Source organism: Lutra lutra, chromosome 16 (genome assembly GCF_902655055.1).
Source record: "Lutra lutra chromosome 16, mLutLut1.2, whole genome shotgun sequence".
NCBI classification, from domain to species: Eukaryota; Metazoa; Chordata; class Mammalia; order Carnivora; family Mustelidae; genus Lutra; species Lutra lutra.
The window spans coordinates 51,147,191-51,155,084 of NC_062293.1; the positions used below are offsets into that span (position 1 = coordinate 51,147,191).

Here is a 7,894-nt window from a genome sequence, read left to right on the forward strand (position 1 = left end):
ATCCCAGGACCCTGGGATCATGACCTGAGCCGAAGGCAGCGGCTCTAACCCACTGAGCCACCCAGGCGCCTCTGTTCTTTTTTTTTTTTCTCGGCTTTTTTCCCCCTGTGTTCCACGTTAGTATGTTTTAATTTTTATCACTTCGTGGTTTACAATCCTCCTCAAAAACTAAAAAAAGTAATGATATTCAAAGTGTATAGTTTTATGTAAGTTTTCACCAAGATGTAAATTAAAGTCAATATAAAAGTGGAAAATGAATTTCATGTTTTGAAAATAAACTTTTAATTTTGCAATAATTGGAGATTCACCTACAGTTCTAAGAAATAGTAAAGATTCCCCTGTATCATTTAACGAGATTCCCCCAGTGATAGCATCTTGCAAAACAACAGTAAAATATCACAACCAGGATACTGACATCAGTATAGTCTGGTTATAGGCCATTTCCATCACCACAAGTTCCCTGTATGTGTCCCCATCCCCCCTTTTTAAAATTTTATGTATTTATTTGAGAGAGTGAGAGAGAGCATGAGAGGGGAGAGAGTCAGAGGGAGAAGCAGTCTCTCTGCTGAGTGGGGAGTCAGATGCAGGACTCGAACCTGGGACTCGATCCAGGGACTCCGGGATCATGACCTGAGCTGAAGGCAGTCGCTTAACCAACTGAGCCACAGGCACCCCTCCTCCCATCCCCCCGCTTTTTTTTTTTACGATTTTATTTATTTGACAGAGAGAGACAATATAAGTAGACAGAGAGACAAGCAGAGAGCGGGGGGGGGGGGGCAACGCAGGCTCTCACCAAGCGGAGAGCCCAATGTGGGGCTCGATCCCAGGACCCTGGGATCATGACCTGAGCCGAAAGCAGAGTCTCAACCCACTGAGCCACCCAGGCACCCCTCCTCCCATTTCCTTCTTAACCTAGGCAACAACTAATCTATTCTATTTCTACAACTTTATTTCAAGAACATTATAGAAATGGAATCATACAGCCTGTAAGCCTTGGGGACTGGCTATTTACACGCAGAATAATACTCTGGACATTAATCCAGGTTGTTGTGTGCGTCGAACGTTTGTTCCTTTTGAATTTTTTCATGGTATTTCTTGGTATGGATATGCCACAGTCTAATGATCCGTGGCCCCGCTGAGCAGGGAGCCCAATGCAGGACTTGATGCCAGGACCCTGGGATCATGACCTGAGGTGAAGGCAGATGCTTAATCGCCTGAGCTCCCAGGTGCCGCTCATTATAGTTTTAATTTGCATTTCCCTGATGGGAATGATATTGAACATCTTTTCCTGTGCTTATCGTATTAGAAAAATCTTCAGTGAAATATTTTGTTCATGTCACTCACTCTTTTCCCGGTTGGAGTGCTAGATTTTTTTCCTCCTGAGTCCTGTGAGTTCATTATTATAAAATTCTAGATACTAGTTCTTTGTTGTGTATGTGGTTTGCAAATATTTTCTCCCGATCTCCACTTGGTCTTCTTATCCTCATAACAGGGTCTTTCACAGACCAAAACTCTTTCATTTTGATGAAGTTCAATTGACCTTTTTTTTTTTTAAGATTTTATTTATTTATTTGACTGACAGAGATCATAAGTAGGCAGAGCAGCAGGCAGAGAGAGAGGGGGAAGCAGGCTCCCCGCTGAGCAGAGAGCCCGATGCAGGGCTCGATCCCAGGACCCTGGGATCATTACCTGAGCTGAAGGCAGAGGCTTAGCCCACTGAGCCACCCAGATGCCCCACCATTTTTTTTTTCTTTTATGAATTAAGCTTTTAATGTTAAGTTTAAGAACGCTTTTCCTAGCTCCAGATCTTGAAAATTTTCTGTATTTTTTTTCCCTAAAGGTGTTATGGCTTTACATTTTGCATTTAAAGATGGAATCCATTTTAGTCAATTTTTCTTTTTCTTTTTTTTTTTTTTTTAAGATTTTATTTATTTATTTGAGAGAGAGACAGTGAGAGAGAGCATGAGCTAGGAGAAGGTCAGAGGGAGAAGCAGACTCCCCATGGAGCTGGGAGCCTGATGTGGGACTCGATCCCGGGATTCCGGGATCATGACCTGAGCCGAAGGCAGTCGTCCAACCAACTGAGCCACCCAGGCGTCCCTTAGTCAATTTTTCTATAAATTATGAGACTTAAGTCAAATTCGCTTTTTGGCAACGGATATACAGTTGCTCCAAGACCATTTGCTGAAAAGCATAAGGGTATCCTTCCTGCACTCAATTGGTTTTGCCGTTCTGTCAAAAGATAGTTGGGCATATCGATGTGGATTTATTTCTGGCTTTTCTGTTTTGTACCATTGATCTACGTGTCTATCCCTCTGCCCATACCTCATAGCCTTGATTATTGTAGCTGTGTAAAAAGCCTTGAAATTGGGCACACTGATTCTTTGATATTATTCTTTTTTTCTGCGGTTATTTTATCTGGTCTAGTTCCTTTTACTTTTCATTTAAATTTTAAAATAATCTCACCCACATATATAAAGAAATCTTGTGGGAACTGACATCTTTGCTGTGCTGAGTCTTTCAGAATTCAAACATGGTATGTCTCCATTTAGATCTTTGATTTATTTAACAGCATCTTATAGTTTTCAGCACACAAATCCTGTACCTGTCTTGTTAAATTTACAACTCTTTCTTTCTTTCTTTCTTTCTTTCTTTCTTTCTTCCTTCCTTCCTTCCTTCCTTTCTCTCTTTTTTTTTAGCAATTGTAAATGTTGTATGACTGTATTTTTAATTGTGGTATTCATTGCTAGAGTAATGAGGTGCCATTGATTTTTGTATGTTTATCTTGTATATTGTGAACTTGCTGAACTCGCTAGTTCTAGATTCTTTTATTTAGATTTCTTGGGACTCTCAAGGTTGTATACAGCTGACCCTTGAACACAGGTTGAACTGTGCCATCTGCTTACATGCAGATTTTTTTAATATAAATGCAGTACAGTACTATAAATGTATTTCTTCTTGTGATTTTAAAAAAATTTATTTATTTGAGAGAGCAAGAGTGCATGAGTAGGGAGAGATGGCAAAAGGAGAGGGAGAAAGAGAATCTCAACCAGACTGTGCACTGAGTGCACTGAGTCAGGAGCCCTGACTCAGGGTCAATCGCACAACCCTGAGATCACGACCTGAGCCAAAACCAAAAGTCAGACGCTTAACCGACTGAGCTACCCAGGTGCCCTTATGATTTTCTTAATACCATTTTCTTCTCCCTAGCTTACTTCATTGCAAGAATGCAGTATGTAATACATAATAACATACAAAGTATGTGCTGATTGACTGTTTCTGTTATCAGTAAGGCATCCTGGCCAACAGCAGTCATTAAGTTTTTGGGGGAGTCACAAGTGACACACAGATTTTTGACCGTGCAGGGGGTGAGTGCTCCTAGCCCTATAACTAAGTATAACCGTGTTATTTGAGGGTCAGCTGTATATGTACATCTAGACATAACATGGAGTCAAGTAGAATTCGGAGGGGAAAAAGGAAAGCAAAACCTGAAACCCTGAGCAAACTAGTCCAGACACTGGTGCAGATTTTTTTTTTTTTCTTTAACTGCCATCATCCCTAAGTAGGGGGTTCTATTAAGGAAGATATTTGTCTGTGTGTGAATCACATTTTCTAAAAATATCCATATTTCAGGTTCTGCTCTAGATTCTATGTGTCATTTCATCTAAATCTCATAACTCTATGAGATGGGTAAGATTTGCTTCATTTTACAGACAAACAATAGAGATAAGAGAAAAATATCAATACAATTTGAAACAGAAAAGCCATAGAGAAAAATTAGACAAAGAGCTGGTTCTTTTTTTTTTTTTTTTAAAGTAGGCTCCACACCCTGCGTGGAGCCCAACTCAGGGCTTGAATTCAGCACCCTGAGATCAAGACCTGAGCCAAAATCAGAATCAAGAGTCAGACATTTAACTGACAGAGCCACCCAGGCACACCGCCCACAAAAAGCTGGTTCTTAAAACGATCGATAAGGTTGACAAACCTCCAGCAAGACCCACAATGAAGAAAAGAGGAAATACAGATGACCCGATGGAACAAAACAGGATTATCACTATATGCCTTGCAGACTCGAGAAGGATCGAAAGGAATGCTACGCATCACAGCACACGTGAATTTGACAACTTAGAAGAAATGGACTGACTTGGTTAAAAGCTGCCGCTCCCCGTGTGCAGATGACACTATTGTCCCAAGTGCCCTGCGGGAGGCTGTGAGCTTGGTACTAAGTTTCTTAGCAGCCAGACGTAAGAGGGAAACCTGATTCATTGGGACAAAAATGAAAAGAAGCCAGCTGTTAATGAAACACACAACCCTTTCTGGGGCTGAAACATCTAAAAAAAAAAAGTCTCTTTTAGGAATCCGAAGGGAACAAGGGATTCAATATTATAAGATCAACAAAGTCACGATGTAAAGCAAATATAGTATGGCTGGACACCCCACTACCACTCAGTGGGTTAATATTCTTTATTATGCTTAAAACAATTCATAAATTTACACTATCTCCACAGGATTTAATCCAAACCACCACGTTCCTATTGTTTTAGCTCACTTAAACCAAGTGATGCCCGCGCCAGGAAAGAACACTGTTAGAGTTCAGTTCAGTAAGCTCCGGGAGTACGGATGGGATGTCATCAGTGCCAGATGTTGGTGTTCATAACCAATCAGTGTCTGTTAACTGAAAAGTGGGCGATGAACCGAGTAAGATGGCAGGGTCGTCATGAAAATTCAGGCACTATACGGTTATAGGGCTGAAGGTGCAGGGTGAGGATATTTTCCACTGTGACTGTCCTTTCTGCTCAAACGCTGGGACTAAAGCCCTTTTATGGGGTCAGCTGCCTCTTCTGAATGTCTGCGTTAATTTATTCTTCGAAGAGAGTGATCATGGGTGTTGTTCCTTTAGCTTGAGCTGGTTCACGGTTGGAACAGTGTGGCCTGCTACCAGTTCCCCAGGCCTCATTATGGAAGAGCAGAAAAGAGAAGGAAAGAGAGGGGGTCCCATGGTGGGACAAGTTTTATGTTCCAGAAGAAAGTTCCACTTTTCTGGGTCTGTGTAATCATCACGTTGGATGGAAGGGAAACTGGAGGTCTTTCCACTGAATTCATGGAACATTAAAGTTCCAGTCGTTGAACTTGGCCGTGACCTTCTGAAATGTTCAAATGGCTCAATGGAAAACATGATCAGCTCTGTTCTCTTATGCTGCTTTTCCTGGCTGCCAACACACAGTAGATTTTCAGCCTTGTGTTCTTTCTCCTCGAAAGTGTGTTTGGATGCCTGAACTTGCTGGTGAATTGTCCTTGTTTGCATATTGATTTCCATATCAGAAATTAGTTTCGTACTGTGGCAAGACTTTTTCCCAAGCCAATTACAGTACAAATAGACTAGAGTGTGCTCGGTTGGTAGCTCCCCACAACGGAACATTGCCCCGATTTTCTTAATGCCGTTGGATGGGATATTTATCCTTATTTGATCCATCCCCAAAGACAGCCCAGTTGTGGTGGTTTTATGCTGGAGGAATTAGTTTTGGAACATTAAGCCAAGAGATTCATAATTGGTTAAATCAACATATCTTTGACAGTCTATGTGCAGGGAATTACATGAGGAGCAGCGTGTGAGGTTGATGCCAGAGAAGCAGAAAACAAGGCTTGTGCACAGTCAGTGGGGCGAGAGCAAGACCCTAAGAGGAGACACGGGGGGACTTTCCTGCCACACCACACCTTTGTGACTGTAAGCAGAGTAATCTGCCATCACCACCACTCCCGCCCTAGGCAGTAGCCAAGTCTGTGGATTTTGAAAAGAAACTAAGTGGAGGGGCGCCTGGCTGGCTCCGTCGGAAGAGCTTGCAATGCTTGATCTCGGGGTCGTGAGTTCAAGCCCCACGTTGGGTACAGAGATTACCTGGAAAATTTAAAAAATAATAATAATAAAGAAAAATAAACAAAAATAATAATAATAAAGAAACAAAGCAAATGGAGAGAGTCCTAGAGCAGTATGGCTGATCCTCCGTGAGTTTTCCTAGTTAGTCCGTCCAGACTCCGGGAGATTTCTGGGCGTCCTCTTAAGGCCCTTACAAGCCATCCCTCTACACATCTGTTCTACCAAACTAGTGTTTTGTCAGGTGAAATATTCATTAACTTATTTATTTATTTATATTTTTATTTATTTGTGTTTCTGAACACGTGATACAGTTCATGCAATTCAAACTGGGGAAGGCACAGTGAGGAGTTTTGCCCCTCACCCCTTTGCCTGGCCACCCCGCTCACCGGGATGCGGTGGCCTCCTGCAGTCTGGTCCCCTTCCAGGGGTACCCACTGTGTACGAAAGCGAATGAGCATCCTCCCCTGCAGCACCACCCTGTCTGTCCACAAATGGTGGCACACACAAACCCAGCATTCTGCGCCGTGTTTCCTCTCTGAGCAGGTGTATTTCAAAGATCATTCCGTCCCAGAGAGCTGCCTCTCTCCGCGTTGGCATCTCCCTGCCACCGTTTTGTCATTTCTCAGTGGCTACTGACAGCCACTCCGGATCTCATTCCCAAGTTATCTCAGCATTTAGGGCTGTGCTATCCCCTGGGGCCAGGACACTTAAACTCCTTGGATTTTCTTAGACTTCCGTTTCCTTGCACTAAGGTTTGCCCTCCCTTTTGCAGGGCAGAGACCATTTTGGAGGTGTACATGCATGAGAGGACAGAATTTCAGGCAGAGCGGCAGGAGCAGCCTGGTAGCTTCTGTCTTCACCATTTGCAAACTACCTCCGCTCCTTTTTAGGGTCAGTTTTCCAGGCCATTTATATAGATGTATATATATATAGGTTTCTGCCAACTTCATTCATCCAAGGTTACGTGTCCCATTTTTCAGGTTGGACATGCCCTCAGGTTTGCTGGGGCATGTCGTGAATAACTGTACTTTTTTTCTTTCTTTTTTTAAAGATTTTATTTATTTGATAAAGAGAGAGTGTGAGGAGGGGAGCTGCAGAGAGAGAGGGAGAAGCAGGCTCCCCGCTGAGCAGGGAACCGGATGCAGGCCTCGATCCCAGGACCCTGGGACCATGACCTGAGCCAAAGGCAGACACTTAACTGACTGAGCCCCCGGGGTGTCCAATAACTACTTTGACACTAGTTGTTTTGGACCCTCCCCCTTCTTCTGCAGCTGGCATCTGTGAGTCACGGGGGCTCAGGAGCCCGCCTTGGAGAGGCATCACATGTGACTATGGACAAGCTGCTTAGCCTCCAGGAGTCTGTTTTCTCACTTGCATCACGAACAACCATCGCAGGAAATAAAACGGTATCTACGGGGAACCCAGAGCAGAACCCGAAATGTAGATGTTTTTATAAAATGGGATTTTCCCCTCGAACCATCTTCCCTAACAGAATTGCCTACTTAGGAATTACGGCAATTAAAATTTTTAAATCTGCCTTAGACTCAGGCTTCTTGCCCAGAATCTTTCAGATTCCCTTTCCTGAGATGACAGGTTTATTTGTTTATTTTTTTTTTTTCCCCTTCCAAAGGTACTATCACTTGCCCGCTGTCATCCAGTTCCTTATTTTGGGTAGAATGAAACTTCTCCTCTTTGGTTCCAAGCGGTAAAATTCAGGCCAGGTTTTTGACTTAATATATGGAAGAATGTTCTAACAGCAAAGAAGTGTGTTGCCCCAGGAAATCGAGATTTCCCTGTTACTGTTGCCGAGGTATTCATTCTAGACAATTCATTCTAGACTCTCTTCTGGAACTATTGCAGGATGATAGGAGTAGGATCTCATTAAAGTCCTTTTCAGCCCTAAATGGGGTTGCTATTAGGGTCAAAGACCTTCACTTAGATCTATTACTCTTGTCTCCTTCCACACTATTCCGGGCCCTGGGATTATGAGTTAGACAAGGTGCTTGATGACTCCCAAGC

General features: G+C 43.0%; 1 protein-coding gene across 11 annotated transcripts in view; it reads left to right on the forward strand.

The window, feature by feature from the left end:
- SPECC1 (sperm antigen with calponin homology and coiled-coil domains 1) overlaps positions 1–7,894 on the forward strand; it is a 226,957-nt gene that overhangs the window by 48,857 nt on the left and 170,206 nt on the right. The window lies entirely within an intron of this gene.